We start from the raw sequence: 18,755 nt of genomic DNA, 5'->3' as shown, positions 1-18,755 counted from the left end.
TCCACTGAAAGGGGAGAGTCCCAGCTTTTGGAGAATGCACTTAAAAAAACTCTACGTCAGACAGAACCCGAGATATCTGGCTGGGGAGAGCAATGAACAGTCTTGGATGGGGACCACTGCTTCGAAGTCAGATATCTCCGGTTCCCCAGGGCCGATTTTTAAAAATCTGGTACCCCTGGAAAGAGGGGACCCTCAGCTATCAGCCTAGGTCCCTTAGACTCCTGGGGCCCTTGGGCAAGAGCCCATTGAGCCCATACGAAAAGACGGCCCTGCTTCAGAGGTGTGTCTTTCTAGAAGTATCGGGACCGGGGCCCCTTTTAAATCCTGCTATTTGGCCCACAAAGTTCCAGCTATGCCCCTGGTATCATTTTAACAATGTTGCCATTACAACTTTAAGAATGATGTTTTACCATCATGTTTAAAGTTGGTAAACCAACATGGTTACAATGCTGCAGATGAGATTAGTGACATATCGGCTTGCCGGGTTCGACATCACACTGCACCCTCTCTGACTGTCGACCTTTGAACATCGATAATGTGACTACATTCCGTCAACTTCACAGATAGGTCTTTTCAATAGACAAATCAACGGAAAGCTGCACTATATAGACATTCACACAGACACATAAAAATGTGTGCAGCACAATTCTTTGTTGACAGCTAAATACATGAGATAAGGGAGGAAGCAATAGCCTCATGGGGTGATATCCTGCAATTGGCTATACAGCTGACATCAGCGGTTGTGTTAACAGTAAACTTTCTGTGCAGGAATTTCATAGAAGGAGTAAAAACATAGAGGCTTCAATACATTGCGGGAGTGGCCTATTTATCAAAGTGCAATATTTAAATTCTGTTATATTTCTTTTTCCTGACGAAAATTGTATTAACACTTTCTCTTGTTTATTAATCAGTATCACACTGAAGGGTGTAGTACGGTATGCCGGTGCTCGGGCTCCAGGCGACCAGCATACCGGCGCTGGGAGCTCGACCGCCGGCATACCAACAGTGTGGCGAGCACTAAGGAGCCCCTTGCGGGCTCGCTGCGCTCGCCACGCTGTGGGCACGGTGGCGCGATACGCGCGCCACACTATTTTATTCTCCCTCCAGGGGGGTCGTGGACCCCCACGAGGAAGAATAGCTGTCGGTATGCCGGGTGTTGGGATTCCGGCGCCGGTATAATGTGCGCCGGGATCCCGACATTCGGCATACTGTAGACCACGCCACACTGAAGTATCAGTACAGTCAGCGTCTTTTGCTCTCTGCAGGAAACATTCTGGGCCGGTTGTAATAAAGTCCGAGTTGCCCGGAGGTGCGAGTTCCTGGCCAACCTCGGATGTTTTTTTTTAAAGCGGCAATCATATACTAGGCAAAACCATGCCTTGAAATAATTGCATCAAGGTAAACTGGGGAAATACGATGGTTCATAAAAGAAACTGGGGCACTACTATGGTGCATAATATTAACTAGGACACTACTATGGTTCTGAAAATGAATTAGGGCACTATTATGGGGCATACAATTAATAACTGCTGCAGAGAGGTGTCTCTCCAGAATCATTGGGACAGGAACACCTTTAATATGTTGCTAAGGGCCCCCCAAAGTTCTGGTTACGCCCCTGATAATGAAGTAACATTGACATACACTTAACAATTATTAGTGGAGCAAGGTAACTTCTTTTCATTCTTACGGGAATATTTATCAAATTTATTTTTACTAAAATAATGTGAAAAGAGGGTTTTCAATCCCTTTTCTTATTATTTTAGTATCACCTGCATGTACTAAAGGGCAATTGGAGGGGAAATTGCAAAAGTCTCCTCCAAACCCTTAAACTTACATTTTATTAGTAATCCGATCACATTTCCCATACTTATAAGGGGAAATGCGATCTGCCTGAATTTACTACAAATAAAATGTAAAAAATCTGGAAGGAGCCTTGTGATAATAACACGTTAATAGGGTTTCCCTCTTGTTCCCCGACTCTTGCACAGCCAGCTCGGATCCAGCCTCTGTGATCAGCCATGTGTGTCTTACATAGTATAAAAAGAAACAATTACAAAAAACTATAAACACAAAAGTAATACTTACCTGCACCCAGAAACCTGTGATCGGTGATCCGGTGAGGACAGCCAGTCATTGCTGTGACCCCCAGTCCAGTAAAGTGATGCTGTTTAGCCAGTATCTCACTCTACAGCACCTAGGGTCACAGCGGAGCACAGGATCAGATGACTGTTTGCCCTCCCAGAATAACTATCACCAGTCCTGGCTGCAGGTAAAGTCATGGAGGTAAGAGTAGTCGACGGTTGTGCATCAGCAGCAGGGCCACCATTAAGGGGGTGTCCTGTGTACAGTTGTCCCGGGCCCGGCCACTCTGACAGAGTGGAGGGCCCGGGCTGCACACACAGCCAGCCGTGGATATTCCTGGCGACAGCCGCCGCCGGTGACACTGACTGCGGCTGGCCGGCTTCTAGTCAATGGCGGATTTAAACAGTGGCGGAAAGGGCGATCGCCCCCCGTACACCTGCCCAACACATTTGAGAATTGAAGCCACCGCCAGCAGCGCTGGGTCCATGCCTGTACTTCCGCGGGCCGTGTCGTCCGAGCAGCAGCACTGACTGAGTGTGAGAGACCGCCATCCACCACTGCTGCTGAGAGTCTCAGCAGTGGCGGTGGGCGGTCTCTCAACTCAGTCAGTGCTGCTGCTGCTTGGATGGCATGGCGCGCGGAAGTACAGGCATGGACCCGGCGCCGCTGGCGGTGACTTCAATTCTCAAATGTCAGCCTGAGCAGTGGCGGATTTAGTGCCAGTGCAACCGGTGCAATGCACCGGGGCCCAGCGCAATTAAGAGGCCCAGGCTGAATGCTGGGATGGGAAGAGGGAGGAAGCAGGAAGGAGGAGGGACGGGACACAGGGAGCTGCCTGCGGATGTGTGAGCAGTCTGCGACTCTGCGTTGCTTTAGGACTGACTACTGAGGAGCCTGACTGCTGCCATCCAGAAAAAAGGGTGTGGTATGGTATGCCAGCGGCCGGGCTCCCGGCGACCAGCATACCGGCACCGGAAGCCTGACCGCCGGCATACCAACAGCGTGGCGAACGCAAATGAGCCCCTTGCGGGCTCGCTTCGCTCACCACGCTGCGGGCACGGGGGCATGCCACGCGTGCCACGCTATTTATTCTCCCTCCAGGGGGGTCGTGGACCCCCACGAGGGAGAAAAACTGTCGGTATGCCGGCTGTCGCGATTCCGGCGCCGGTATACTGTGCGCCAGGATTCCGACAGTCGGCAACCTAAGACCACCCCAGAAAAAAAGTATGTTATTTCATAATTAAATAATTAAAAATGTTGATCCTGTATATATGCGTGTGTCTGTGTCTAAATATATAGAGCTGCCCCACTAGTATATATATATATATATATATATATATATATATCTATCTACCTGCATAGGCAGATTCGAAGGGGGGGTGGGGGCTGCCTATTTTCTCCCACTCAAGGCATTTTTCACGAATGGTACACAGAGAAGTGCGGTAAGAGGATTTACAGAGACAGGTTTTTCTCACAAGCTTTGTCCGTGCATGCTACAATTGATACATCTTTGCAAAGTATTCAAATATCACATTGCAGATCTTGGCGAAATTATCACGTCCCATACTTCTGATAAATATGCCCCTTACTCTGTACATTTTTATTTACCTTTTTGTTTTTTTTGTTTTTTTTAATTTTCATTTCACCATTTACAATATAGTACTATTACATTTGAATGGATTTGAACTGGTTCACCTTTTATAAAACAATTTTTAAAAGATGTAGATAGATATGCAGGTAATTTAATAAAAAACAGTATCTGAAATTCACCGCTGCTCACAAGACACAAAACTGTCTGGGTAAGGGAATGGGAAAGACATTTTATGTGTTGAAAAATACATCTAAAGCTATGACTTCCATAATTTTGAAATATTAAAAAGTGTGATTTCTATAATACCTGAGATTTGCTCCAGCAATAATACCAAATCAGTGCTAAAGGAATAAAACAGAGGATCTCTACTTCCGATTTTTGCATGAAGCCTGATTTATGGAAAAATAACCATTGTTAGTGCAGTAGTTTTTGAGGTAAAGCCTGACACATGGGAGCCCTTAGCTCAATACTGAAGTGATAATATGTTGCATAAGACGTGCAGAGCTGTAAAATATTTCTATTATTACCATTTGCTATTATTTAAGACCTTTTAACGATATTCATTATTTTCCCTTGAACTTCCTGTACTCCTGGATGAACGATATTATACGAGATAGAGCGGCCACACTGAGCGATTTCGTGAACGATATGCACCATGTCATCACTGATATAGCCAGAATTAAGCTGCAGGGACAGATGACAAACTACCTCATTGACGACCCGCTGGAACGTGCATCATTAATCGTTCACACTGAGCGATACTTTAAATGATGTCATTCAGAAGGGTGAAAATGAGCGATAGCGTTTAAAATATCGTCCAATGTGGCACTGCCTTTGGACCCAGAGCCACTGAGAGGGGGTGGAGGGTTGGAGCGAGTACTAATTACTGCCTTGTTGGGTCCCCCGCCCTCTCCTCTTACCTGTCAGCAGTGGCAGCCTAGCGTGTGCTGGGCTGCAGTGCGGTCAGGGAGGCTGCTGCCGCAGCAGTAGTCTCTTCAGCTTGTGTGGTAGGTGGGGGGTCCCAATGCAAAGGACTTCATCAAGGGGATGAGGACGAAACGCGTCGGGAGTTACCCTGGACCCTCTTTTGATGGACAGATAAGCTTTTATATCTATTGTTTCTTGTACGTGTGATAACTGCTCGTTTTAAACCGTGGTTTAATTTATGTACTAAAGTAAATGTGAAGGGAGATATCCTGGACCCTATTTTTATGGACAGATAAGCTTCTATATCATTTGTTTCTTGTACGTGCGATACCTGCTCGTTTTAAACCGTGGATATATTTTATGTACTTAATTAAATGTGAAAAATTATCTTTCTACTACGCTATTGTGGAGTGTGATATTCTGGGAGCATTTCCAATTAACACTCACTAAGTAGAAAAATGCTATAAGTACATATAGGTTTAAACGGTACACACTATTGGTTGTTTCTTTTTCTCTTTTGCATATTACTGTAATGATATTGGTCTGAGGACTGAAGATTCCTATCTGAGATAAGTGCTTGTCCCATTTTTTTCACTAAATATCATTCTATGTCCCCACCGTCATTTTCTAGGCATTATTAGGCGCTGATTACTTCTTTTTTACACATTCTAATCACCATAATTTGTTATCAGCTGCCACCCACGTTTGTGAGGAATGCATGTGAAAATATTTTAATTATAAGAAAATATTTTAATATTTTACTACAGATTATATTTGATCCACATGAGCGCACACTTATACATTTTGACGATATATACATATATATATATATATATATATATATATGTATATATACAATTAGTTTATAAAATGATATCCAAGTAAGACATTTTAAACAAATAATTATCATTTCACATATATTTAATTATACACAATGTAAAAATATATATTGGAATGCTTTTTTTTTAGTTAAATATTGATCTAGGATATACAAGGAATAAATAATAGTCTCAACTCAACAGCAAGGATTGATTTGTTAATACACAGCATTTTAATGTAATATGGTTTACAAGTTTCTGTTGGTTGCTGATAATGTTATATTTGTAGCAAAACAAGCAAAACCAGAGGAATTTACAGCCATCTGATAACTACTGTATCTATTTTTAGAAATGTGTATGTTCAGCATTAGTGTTAACTCATGTTTAGCTCTGGTGTAGTGTTCTCACTCAACTATCTAAAGGCAATTTCCATACACCTGGCTTCATTTGGATGTAAAAGTTCCCAACGACTTTTACATAATCCTATTAGCAATTTGACTATTTTAAACTAGATAATGAAAATACTTAATGTAAGATATGTGCACTTTTCTCATTCTTATACTGGTTTTTACAGTCCAGTATAAATAGCTTTGAGCCGGTGGCAAGCTTTGCTCACCATGGGTTCTACTATTCTCCCTTGGGTGGTGGCGTAGACCCACCACCCGAGTGGGAATACTGGTGGATCGGTCGGTATTCCGACCGCTGGCATTTTACCGGCTGTCGGATTCCGCCATCAGGATCCTGAATGCTGGGATCCCAACAGCTGGTATATTAACTACATCCCACATAAATGCCGTATGTCTTAAAATAATGGTAAACCTAATAAACCAAGTATAATTTGAAAGAAGTTATTCTGCAGTAGCTGTTGGGTGCTTACAGGGCTGGAATAACAATGGGGGCGACAGTGCCAGATTTAGGTCAACATGGGCGTGGAGCTGAAATTTATGGAGGACCTATTGTGTGACTAGTGATGTGACTTCCTCCATATCTCTCTGATCGCTCCCAAAAAAAGTTCACACTGTTCCATCACACCTCACTGCTCACTCCACAGCTCCCCCACCCACAGCTCACACTGCTCCACTCATGCTGTTGCCCTCGAACTGTTCCCCTTACACTGCTCTCCTCACATCTTAAACTGCTCCCCTCATGCCTCAGAACCACCTCATGCTCTTATGCCCTTGGATGCAGTTCTTCCAGCACTTTAATTCATTTTTCCCAGCACCTCAATTGTAGCTCCCTAAATACACACACATTTCCCCTTTTTCTACCCTGGCAATCTCACACAGATTCTCACAAGCAAGTTTTACACACACAACCACACATACACTACACACATTCCCCTCCACTCCACTCCCTATTACCATACAAGCCACACAGAACAACAGTCTTCCGCCTGCAGCTCCTCCTCTCCCTCTGACAGCAGCTGCTCATTCCTCTGTAGCCCCGCACCCTTGCGCAGACTTCTCCCTCTCCTCTCTGGATCATGCACTAACAGCCGTGATTCCTGCTGCAATAGCGACCCAAAAAGCTTGTAAGGACAGCTGCCTCCCCTTACTGACCAGCTCAACCATGTACTATGACCTGGAGCAGCAGCTCCATCTGCACTATTGTTAACCCGGTCCTGGGGGTGGATGGAGCTACAGCACCAGGCCGCCTATGAAAATAGACCCACACGGTCCATGGTTGGGCTGGCCAGGGAGGGCAGGTAACTGTAGGTACAAAGGTTCTTTGGCTTATGTTGCATTATATAAAGTGTGAATAATGTGCATCCACAAAGCCATTACTTATGTAGAATATTGTACACAGAAAAGTTCATATACGACTCTATTTTCCTCAGACAACCGGATCATTCTGCTGGTGGTCTTTCATTCAGTATCTGTATTTTCCTACAATCAAAGCTGACACACTTATTTGGTGTAAAGATAGTTCAGTTACTTTACACAAAACAAAGTGTTGATACTGTTGAGGAGACAACGTTAACATTTCTATATCAATTGCTATATAAAAACCTTAAAAAAACCCTACATGTATGTGAAATGTTTTAGTCAGCCATTGTTACATTTTCAAATGTAGGATGAAACAGTCGGAGAAAAGGAAAATGTTAAAAGACAGACCTTTGTAGAAGACATCATTTTGTAATGATTTATATATCAGTAACTAAAAGACCAAAGAGATGCACATACATAATTTATTCTAAATGTTATAGTAATCTTTAAACTTATTTTAGAAAATATGATAAACTACCACAATAGTTTGGTTGTATTTCTCCTGTACAAAATCCTCTGGAAACCCTGGATGGGTGCAATCCATGCGCTTGCTGGGTCATCAACATTTCAAACTTGTCTACAATTTCTGGTAGACTCATCCATCTGAATCCTGGGATCAGGCAAATGGAGGGCTCCATGTCTTTATAAGGAGAAGGTTCCATTTTGACTTTCTGATTAAGGCCAGGTTGAAGGTCCTGGTGATAAAACAAGAAAAGGTATTATCAAGTATTAATTATTTGACACCGGACCCCGGAGGTCCGCATAATGTTCTCTATAAACTTCTGTAATCTGGAAATGTAAAAGTCAATATGAGACGGGAAATATGGGGGAAAATCTATTGTCATTGTTGGACTAAACCGCATATCCGCAAAGCACCACCTCAAGATGGATGGTTATAGGCTTCTATACACAAGTTTCAATGCACTGTTTGTTATGCTGCGGCGTATTCAAAAACATGCTATGCACAGCTTGCGCTCTACAAAAAATAGATAATATATGTAAGTTTAAGAGCTTTGCAGAGAATCACAAGTTGTTTCAAATGTATATCACAGTAAATTGATGAATATTGTGGGTGAAATATTTCATGAAATTTTCAGTTTACAAGTTATTTTCATTTTGATTTCACTTGTATCTTTACCAGTGCATACAGTTAACACTGTGCCCATCACCTGTGCATGCAGCCATTTTGTGGGTGATCCAAAATTCTCTATGCAGTTTATCAATTCAATAAGAACAATAGAGAATTCCTGAGATTTGATACACTTAGTGCCACATGCACAAAGATCTTTTCCCTCCTACTGAATAGGCATTTGTATCGCAAATATTGTCTACAGCAAACTGGACATATAGCATGCAAATTCATGCCTGATATTATTACTACTTTATAGTGAATTGTTTATCTGTAATCTCATGAATATTGTTCCAGCACACTTCATGCCTACCTACACCATTTGTGGGCAGCCGTTTGGATGGTCGACCATGTTATAGTCGACAGTCATTAGGTCAACCACTATTGGTCGACATTGACATGGTCGACATGGACACATGGTCGACACATGAAAATGTCGACATGTGCTTTTCAATTTTTTTTTTCTTTTGTGGAACTTTTCCATACTTTACAATCCACGTGGACTACGATTGGGAATGGTAATCTGTGCCGAGCGCAGCGAGGCACCTGCCCAAAGCATGGCAAGCGAAGCGAGCCATGCGATGGGACACGGTGCACTAATTGTGGTTCCCCGTCACTTTACGCAGAAAACAACACCAAAAAAAGGAAAAAAAAACTCTTGTCGACCTTTTCATGTGTCAACCTTTCATGTGTCGACCATTTTCATGTGTCGACCATTTGACCATGCATATGTCGACCAATAGTGGTTGACCTAATGACTGTCGACCATAACATGGTCGACCATTCATACCGGAACCCCATTTGTGTACGTAAAGGGAATACACACGTTAAAATTATTATATATGCACGTGATGTTGTTTATTAGTCACTGCTGTCCTTAGTCAGTCTTAGTGTCTCTCCTGCTCGCTCCACCTCCCTCCCTCTCTCCCCACTCTCTTCCTGACCCTCTCTCTCTTCCTCCTCTCTCTTTCTCTCCTTGACACTGTCTCTATCTCTCTCCGACACTCTCTCTTGATACCTCCCAACTGTCCCATTTTTGGGCACTGTCATGCTGTCCCACCAATGGGCCGCAGTGTCCCATGGTGGGGGGAGTGGGTGTTTGAGTCGGGAGGCCCCCTGTCACTTGGTGAATAGATGCTGCACCCATGTGGCATCTACTATGTTGCATTATGTGTATAAGCAGCACTACGGTGTGGGGTAACGTGTATAAAGGGCACTACTGTGTGGCATTATGTGAATAAGGAGCAATACAGGGAGGCATAATGTGGATAAGGAGTAATAGGGTGTGGCATAATGTGAATAAGGAACAATACGTGGTGATCTAATGTGAATAAGGAGCACTAAAGGGTGACGTAATGTGAATATCGAACACTACTGTGCAGTGTAACTTGTATAAGGTAAAGGGGCATTACTGTGTGACATAACATGAATAATAGGCACTATCGGGTAATGCAATATGTATTGAGTGGCACTAATCTGTGCTGTCATTTGAATTGAGGGTACTACTGTGTATCCACACCCCTTCCCAACAAAACATGCCTGGTGCTAAGGGGCACCAGCCAATATCTTGCCTAGGGCATCAAATTGGTTAGGGCTGGCTCTGTCCATGATTATTATGTGAGAGATCACCTGACTACACTAATAGGATCCCATGGAAACTGAATGCATAGCCTGATTTCCAAATGACCGAGTATTTCCAATTTGTGACCCATCTATACAGATATTTAGAGTTAGACATAAGCCTCCTAATTTTTAGCATAAAGGGGGTCATTCCGAGTTGTTCGCTCGTTATTTTTTTCTCGCAACGGAGCGATTAGTCGCTAATGCGCAATGTCCGCAGTGCGACTGCGCCAAGTAAATTTGCTATGCAGTTAGGTATTTTACTCACGGCATTACGAGGTTTTTTCTTCGTTCTGGTGATCGTAATGTGATTGACAGGAAGTGGGTGTTTCTGGGCGGAAACTGGATGTTTTATGGGTGTGTGCGAAAAAACGCTTCCGTTTCTAGGAAAAACGCGGGAGTGTCTGGAGAAACGGAGGAGTGTCTGGGCGAACGCTGGGTGTGTTTGTGACGTCAAACCAGGAACGAAACTGACTGAACTGATCGCCGATGCAGAGTAAGTGTGGAGCTACTCAGAAACTGCTAAGAAGTGTCTATTCGCAATTCTGCTAATCTTTCGTTCGCAATTTTGATAAGCTAAGATTCACTCCCAGTAGGCGGCGGCTTAGCGTGTGCAAAGCTGCTAAAAGCAGCTTGCGAGCGAACAACTCGGAATGACCCCCAAAATATGAACATTGTACAAGTGCACTAAAAATCCATATGTCCATGTGCATTTTAAGATTTTTGCATATTTCTAACTTGTACCTCATTCCACCTGGATAGCTAGAACAGGGCAGGAAAGGGCCAGGCTGTGCATGCATAGGGTCAAGTGCATTACAGTTGTGTTTATATAATGTGTAGATAACTATAATGGTGCCCACACATGGGGGGTAATTCCAAGTTGATCGCAGCAGGATTTTTGACAGCAATTGGGCAAAACCATGTGCACTGCAGGGGAGGCAGATATAACATGTGCAGAAAGAGTTAGATTTGGGTGGGTTATTTTATTTCTGTGCAGGGTAAATACTGGCTGCTTTATTTTTATACTGCAAATTAGATTGCAGATTGAACACACCACACCCAAATCTAACTCTTTCTGCACATGTTATATCTGCCTCCCCTGCAGTGCACATGATTTTGCCCAACTACTAACAAAATTCCTGCTGTGGTCAACTTGGAATTACCCCCAAGGTGCGATTCTCGCATGCTATTTCATCTTTTTAGTTCCAATAGCATTGCCTCTAGTTTCAAATCGCACCGTGTGTGGTGTCACTTGCGATGCGATGCGCGCTCCAGTGAAGACCATATCGCAAGGCAAATAGTACAGTATGTACAGGCAGGTATTTTTGTACTACATCGCATATAGAGGGTAATTCAGAGTTGATCGCAGCAGCAAATTTGTTAGTAGTTGGGCAAAACCATGTGCACTGCAGGGGGTACAGATATAACATGCGCAAAGAGAGTTAGATTTGGGTGTGGTGTGTTCAATCTGAAATCTAAATTGCAGTATAAAAATAAAGCAGCCAGTATTTACCCTGCACAGAAACAATATAACCCACCCAAATCTAACTCTCTGTGCAAATGTTATATCTGCCCCCTCTGCAGTGCACATGGTTTTGCCCAACTGCTAACAAATTTGCTGCTGCGATCAACTCAGAATTACCCCCATAGTACATTGTAGTGTATTTAAAATGGATGTAGTTCAAATAGCATGTAGTTCAAATAGCATACCCAACTTAGGGGGTCATTCCGAGTTGATTGCTCACTGTCATTTTTCGCAGCGCAGAGATCAGGTTACTACTGCGCACGCGTATGCACCGCAATGTGCACGCGCGCCGTACGGGTACAAACAGCATCGTTGCTGTCATGGCCGGACTGGCCATTTGGCACTTCTGGCACATGCCAGAAGGGCCGATGGGCAGGTGGGCCGAATCGGTTGCTCAGAGAGCCGGGAAAGCCGCGCACAGTGCAGCCTCCGGTTCTCTGGTTCCATCGGCTCCATGGAAATGGGGGCGTGCCGTGAGTCCATGCCCCCGGACTCGCGGCGTGCCCCCGCCCCCAGCAACCGTCGCCATGGTAATGGGGGCGTGCCACGAGTCCACGCCCCCATGACTCACAGCACGCCCCCTTATGTCGTGCGATACGACCCTGTGACGCCTGCACGCCCCCCCGTGACGTGCGCGCGCGCCTTCACGATTGCCAGGGCTGAATTAATGCCCCAGTCTGTACCTGGTTGCTGTGCAATGCTTCTAGCAATGAATCCATTCGCACAATCGATCGCAATGAGATTGACAGGAAGAAGGCGTTTATGGGTGTCAACTGACCGTTTTCTGGGAGTGGTTGGAAAAACGCAGGCGTGTCCAAGCGTTTGCAGGGCGGGTGTCTGACGTCAATTCCAGGACCGGACAGGCTGAAGTGATCGTAAAGGCTGAGTAAGTTCAGACCTACTCAGAAACTGCAAAAAACATTTTCGTCCAGCTCGGCTGCACATGCGATCGCACACATGCAAAGTGAAAATACACTCCCCCGTGGGCGGCAACTATCTGATTGCTACTCTGCAAAAAATAGCTAGCGAGCGATCAACTCAGAATGACCCCCTTAGTCCAAATCACATACCACACACATTTAATAGGCTCAAATCGCACCTAGCATAAATAGCACTGTGTGTGGGCAGTATAAGAAAAACTGCCACAGATATAGTTTTATTAATTTTATTTGTACAGACTTTTGTCATGTTTAAAATAATATGTAAATAAAGAAAAATGTAAATAAATAAATAAATAAATAAATAACCACATATATAAATAAAGTGCTCTCCCTTCCTCCCTCCCTCCCCAAAAGTGATTTGAGCATCAGCAGTCAGAGCCAGGACGGTTGTTGCTAATACAACAGCATGTATTCCCCTGTAATCAACCCAGAGTTCCCCTACATAGGCCACAGCCTGCAGCAAGCTATGAAAGCTTGACAGCCATGGTGTGAATTTTCCTTGTCATAGTTTGACAGTCCCACTATGTTCAGCATGGTAATGAATGCCCTAGAGCAGAGGTTCCCAAACTGTGTGCCGTGGCTCCCTGGGGTGCCTCGGGACACTTGCAGGGGTGCCCTGGGTTGGTGGTCCAGGACCAATGTAAATTATTCATGGTCAATATAATAGGCAAAACCAGTGCTTGTGGCTGCCAGTCATAAAATATGTGGCCAAACAGAAGCAAATCTTGTCCCTCACCACACAACTGACCCTAAGGATGACATATAAACGCGATCTACTTAATGTAATATTTCTTTCTAAATTTCTCAATAAGAAATTTTTGGGCTAGGAGTGCCGTGAAAAAAATTCTGATATTCTAGGGTGCCGTGATTCAAAATAGTTTGGAAACCACTGCCCTAGAGCAAACTGTTTGCCTAGGCGCAGTGGCAAACGCAGGATTTAGCGAGGGGGGTTACCGTGGGTGGGTGTGTATGTATATACTCAGGTATGTGTAATAAATATATATACACACACACAAACATACATACATATATATGTACGGATGCAGGACGGCACTCATTGAGACTGGTAAACCATAGAAAATCAGCACAGGACGCTGAAGCTGTTTGTCAACGTTTCAGAGTTAGACTCCTTTAAAAGAGTCTAACTCTGAAACGTTGACATACAGCTACAGCGTTCTGTGCTGATTTTCTATGGTTTACTAGTCTCTATGAGTGCCGTCCTGCTTCCGTACAATTTATCTGATTCTGACGGCCACCGGAGCATGTTGTGCGGTACTAGTAAGGAGTGCCATTCATAATTTGCAGAGATATATATATATATATATATATATATATTTGTGTGGTCGTCTGGCACTCTGGATGATAAAAAGCAAAGATGCCAGGGTGCCCTCCTGAAATTAATATAACTGGTAATCCTCCTTGGGTCCTGTGTTAGGACCTCTATTGAAGAAAAATAGGCGGCACTCTAAATAAAGTCAAACTGTATAAAAAAAAAATTTTCATGGTGCAAAAAACAACGTTTCAAGGCTCTACAGCCTTTCCATCAGGTTATGCATTATAGGTGAGGTGAAAAAAAACAGAGGTATTTTGTTTATTGTTTTTGACCTCACCTATAATGCATAACCAGATGAAAAGGCCGTAGAGCCTTGAAACGTTGTTTTTTGCACCATGAATTTTTTTTTTTTTAATACAGTTTGACTTTAAGTCCCTGGAGTGCCGCCTATTTTTCTTCAATAGAGGTCCTATCACAGGACCCAAGGAGGATTACCGTTCTTATATATATATCTATATATCTATCTATCACATTTATATATATATATATACACAAACTCACACATGTAAACACATTACATACATACATACTGTACATACACAAGCACACACACAAACCCACATACAGTACATACATACATGCATTCATATCATACAAAAACACACTTAAACAATGATTTAAAACTTACATACAGTATACAAGGCTGGGAGCAGTGGGGCGGCCCCGGCAGTGTGAGGACGGAGGGAGCTGCTGTGGCTGAGCATGCGCAGCCAGCAGCTCCCCCGGCACCCGGGACATTCTCTAAGCAGAGAGCTGCATAGCTCTCTGCTCTTGCTACAGCTCCGTCCGCGATCGCAGCTTTTGCTTTTGTTGAGACGGAGACAGCTGTGTCTCCGTCTCAAAACATTTTTTGGGGTCATCGGGAGGTTTCCAGGTACTCGGAAACCCCCCCTGCGTGCACCACTGAGGCACCCTGGGGTACCTCAGGGTACTTGCAGGTGTGCCCTGGGTTAGTGGTCCAGGACCAATTCAAATTATTTACAATGTACTGTAATAGACAAAACCAGTGCTTGTGGCTTCTAATCATAAAATATATGGACAAACAGAAGTGAATCTTGTCCCTCACCACATAACTAGTGATGAGCGGGTTCGGTTTCTCGGAAACCGAACCCCCCCGAACTTCACGCTTTTTACACGGGTCCGAGGCAGACTCGGATCTTCCCGCCTTGCTCGGCTAACCCGAGCGCGCCTGAACGTCATCATCCCGCTGTCGGATTCTCGCGAGGCTCGTATTCTATCGCGAGACTCGGATTCTATATAAGGAGCCGCGCGTCGCCGCCATTTTCACATGTGCATTGAGATTGATAGGGAGAGGACGTGGCTGGCGTCCTCTCCGTTTAGAGTAGACTAGAGAGTAGTAGAGAGTAGAGACACTTGATTTACTAATTTTGGGGAGCATATTAGGACGGAGTACTACTTGCTGATAGTGTGACCAGTGACCACCAGTTTAATTAATCCGTTCTCTGCCTGAAAAAAACCGATACACAGTGTGACACAGTCACATACCATAACTGTGCTCAGCCTCAGTGTGCCCTCAGTGTGCTGCATCATCTATGTAATACTGTATATCTGACTGTGCTGAGTGCTCACTGCTCACACAGCTTAATTGTGGGGGAGACTGGGGAGCAGTTATAGCAGGAGTACATATTTTAACAGTGCACACTTTTGCTGCCAGAGTGCCACTGCCAGTGCCAGTGTGACTGACCAGTGACAACTGACCACCAGTATATTGTGATTGTCTGCCTGAAAAAGTTAAACACTCGTCGTGTGGTGTTTTTATTCTATAAACACATTCTGCTGACAGTGTCCAGCAGGTCCGTCATTATATAATATATACCTGTCCGGCTGCAGTAGTGATATATATATATTTTTTATATCATTATCATCCAGTCTATATTAGCACTGCAGCAGACGCAGTACGGTAGTCCACGGCTGTAGCTACCTCTGTGTCGGCAGTCACTCGTCCATCCATAATTGTATACCACCTACCCGTGGTGTTTTTTTTTCTCTATCTTCTTGATACTAGTAGCTTACTTTAGGAGTCTGCAGTGCTGAGCTGACAGTGTCCAGCAGGTCCGTCATTATATAATATATACCTGTCCGGCTGCAGTAGTGATATATATATATATTTTTTATATCATTATCATCCAGTCTATATTAGCAGCAGACGCAGTACGGTAGTCCACGGCTGTAGCTACCTCTGTGTCGGCAGTCGCTCGTCCATCCATAATTGTATACCACCTACCCGTGGTGTTTTTTTTTTCTTTCTATCTTCTTGATACTAGTAGCTTACTTTAGGAGTCTGCAGTGCTGAGCTGACAGTGTCCAGCAGGTCCGTCATTATATAATATATACCTGTCCGGCTGCAGTAGTGATATATATATATTTTATATCTCATTATCATCCAGTCTATATTAGCAGCAGACGCAGTACGGTAGTCCACGGCTGTAGCTACCTCTGTGTCGGCAGTCGCTCGTCCATCCATAATTGTATACCACCTACCTGTGGTGTTTTTTTTTTTCTATCTTCTTGATACTACTAGTAGCTTACTTTAGGAGTCTGCAGTGCTGAGCTGACAGTGTCCAGCAGGTCCGTCATTATATAATATATACCTGTCCGGCTGCAGTAGTGATATATATATATATTTTTTATATCATTATCATCCAGTCTATATTAGCAGCAGACGCAGTACGGTAGTCCACGGCTGTAGCTACCTCTGTGTCGGCAGTCGCTCGTCCATCCATAATTGTATACCACCTACCTGTGGTGTTTTTTTTTTTTTCTATCTTCTTGATACTACTAGTAGCTTACTTTAGGAGTCTGCAGTGCTGAGCTGACAGTGTCCAGCAGGTCCGTCATTATATAATATATACCTGTCCGGCTGCAGTAGTGATATATATATATTTTATATCTCATTATCATCCAGTCTATATTAGCAGCAGACGCAGTACGGTAGTCCACGGCTGTAGCTACCTCTGTGTCGGCAGTCGCTCGTCCATCCATAATTGTATACCACCTACCTGTGGTGTTTTTTTTTTTTCTATCTTCTTGATACTACTAGTAGCTTACTTTAGGAGTCTGCAGTGCTGAGCTGACAGTGTCCAGCAGGTCCGTCATTATATAATATATACCTGTCCGGCTGCAGTAGTGATATATATATATATTTTTTATATCATTATCATCCAGTCTATATTAGCAGCAGACGCAGTACAGTAGTCCACGGCTGTAGCTACCTCTGTGTCGGCAGTCGCTCGTCCATCCATAATTGTATACCACCTACCTGTGGTGTTTTTTTTTTCTATCTTCTTGATACTAGTAGCTTACTTTAGGAGTCTGCAGTGCTGAGCTGACAGTGTCCAGCAGGTCCGTCATTATATAATATATACCTGTCCGGCTGCAGTAGTGATATATATATATTTTATATCTCATTATCATCCAGTCTATATTAGCAGCAGATGCAGTACGGTAGTCCACGGCTGTAGCTACCTCTGTGTCGGCAGTCGCTCGTCCATCCATAATTGTATACCACCTACCTGTGGTGTTTTTTTTTTTCTATCTTCTTGATACTACTAGTAGCTTACTTTAGGAGTCTGCAGTGCTGAGCTGACAGTGTCCAGCAGGTCCGTCATTATATAATATATACCTGTCCGGCTGCAGTAGTGATATATATATATATTTTTTATATCATTATCATCCAGTCTATATTAGCAGCAGACGCAGTACGGTAGTCCACGGCTGTAGCTACCTCTGTGTCGGCAGTCGCTCGTCAATCCATAAGTATACTAGTATCCATCCATCTCCATTGTTTACCTGAGGTGCCTTTTAGTTGTGCCTATTAAAATATGGAGAACAAAAATGTTGAGGTTCCAAAAATAGGGAAAGATCAAGATCGACTTCCACCTCGTGCTGAAGCTGCTGCCACTAGTCATGGCCGAGACGATGAAATGCCAGCAACGTCGTCTGCCAAGGCCGATGCCCAATGTCATAGTACAGAGCATGTAAAATCCAAAACACCAAATATCAGTAAAAAAAGGACTCAAAAATCTAAAATAAAATTGTCGGAGGAGAAGCGTAAACTTGCCAATATGCCATTTACCACACGGAGTGGCAAGGAACGGCTGAGGCCCTGGCCTATGTTCATGGCTAGTGGTTCAGCTTCACATGAGGATGGAAGCACTCAGCCTCTCGCTAGAAAAATGAAAAGACTCAAGCTGGCAAAAGCACAGCAAAGAACTGTGCGTTCTTCGAAATCACAAATCCACAAGGAGAGTCCAATTGTGTCGTTTGCGATGCCTGACCTTCCCAACACTGGACGTGAAGAGCATGCGCCTACCACCATTTGCACGCCCCCTGCAAGTGCTGGAAGGAGCACCCGCAGTCCAGTTCCTGATAGTCAGATTGAAGATGTCAGTGTTGAAGTACACCAGGATGAGGAGGATATGGGTGTTGCTGGCGCTGGGGAGGAAATTGACCAGGAGGATTCTGATGGTGAGGTGGTTTGTTTAAGTCAGGCACCCAGGGAGACACCTGTTGTCCGTGGGAGGAATAGGGCCATTGACATGCCTGGTGAAAATACCAAAAAAATCAGCTCTTCGGTGTGGAAGTATTTCAACAGAAATGCGGACAACATTTGTCAAGCCGTGTGTTGCCTTTGTCAAGCTGTAATAAGTAGGGGTAAGGACGTTAACCACCTCGGAACATCCTCCCTTATACGTCACCTGCAGCGCATTCATCATAAGTCAGTGACAAGTTCAAAAACTTTGGGCGACAGCGGAAGCAGTCCACTGACCAGTAAATCCCTTCCTCTTGTAACCAAGCTCACGCAAACCACCCCACCAACTCCCTCAGTGTCAATTTCCTCCTTCCCCAGGAATGCCAATAGTCCTGCAGGCCATGTCACTGGCAATTCTGACGAGTCCTCTCCTGCCTGGGATTCCTCCGATGCATCCTTGCGTGTAACGCCTACTGCTGCTGGCGCTGCTGTTGTTGCTGCTGGGAGTCGATGGTCATCCCAGAGGGGAAG

The sequence above is a fragment of the Pseudophryne corroboree genome, chromosome 5 (genome assembly GCF_028390025.1).
Source record: "Pseudophryne corroboree isolate aPseCor3 chromosome 5, aPseCor3.hap2, whole genome shotgun sequence".
Lineage (NCBI taxonomy): Eukaryota > Metazoa > Chordata > Amphibia > Anura > Myobatrachidae > Pseudophryne > Pseudophryne corroboree.
The sequence above is the reverse complement of the archived record's forward strand: the minus strand, read 5'-3'. Positions refer to the sequence as shown.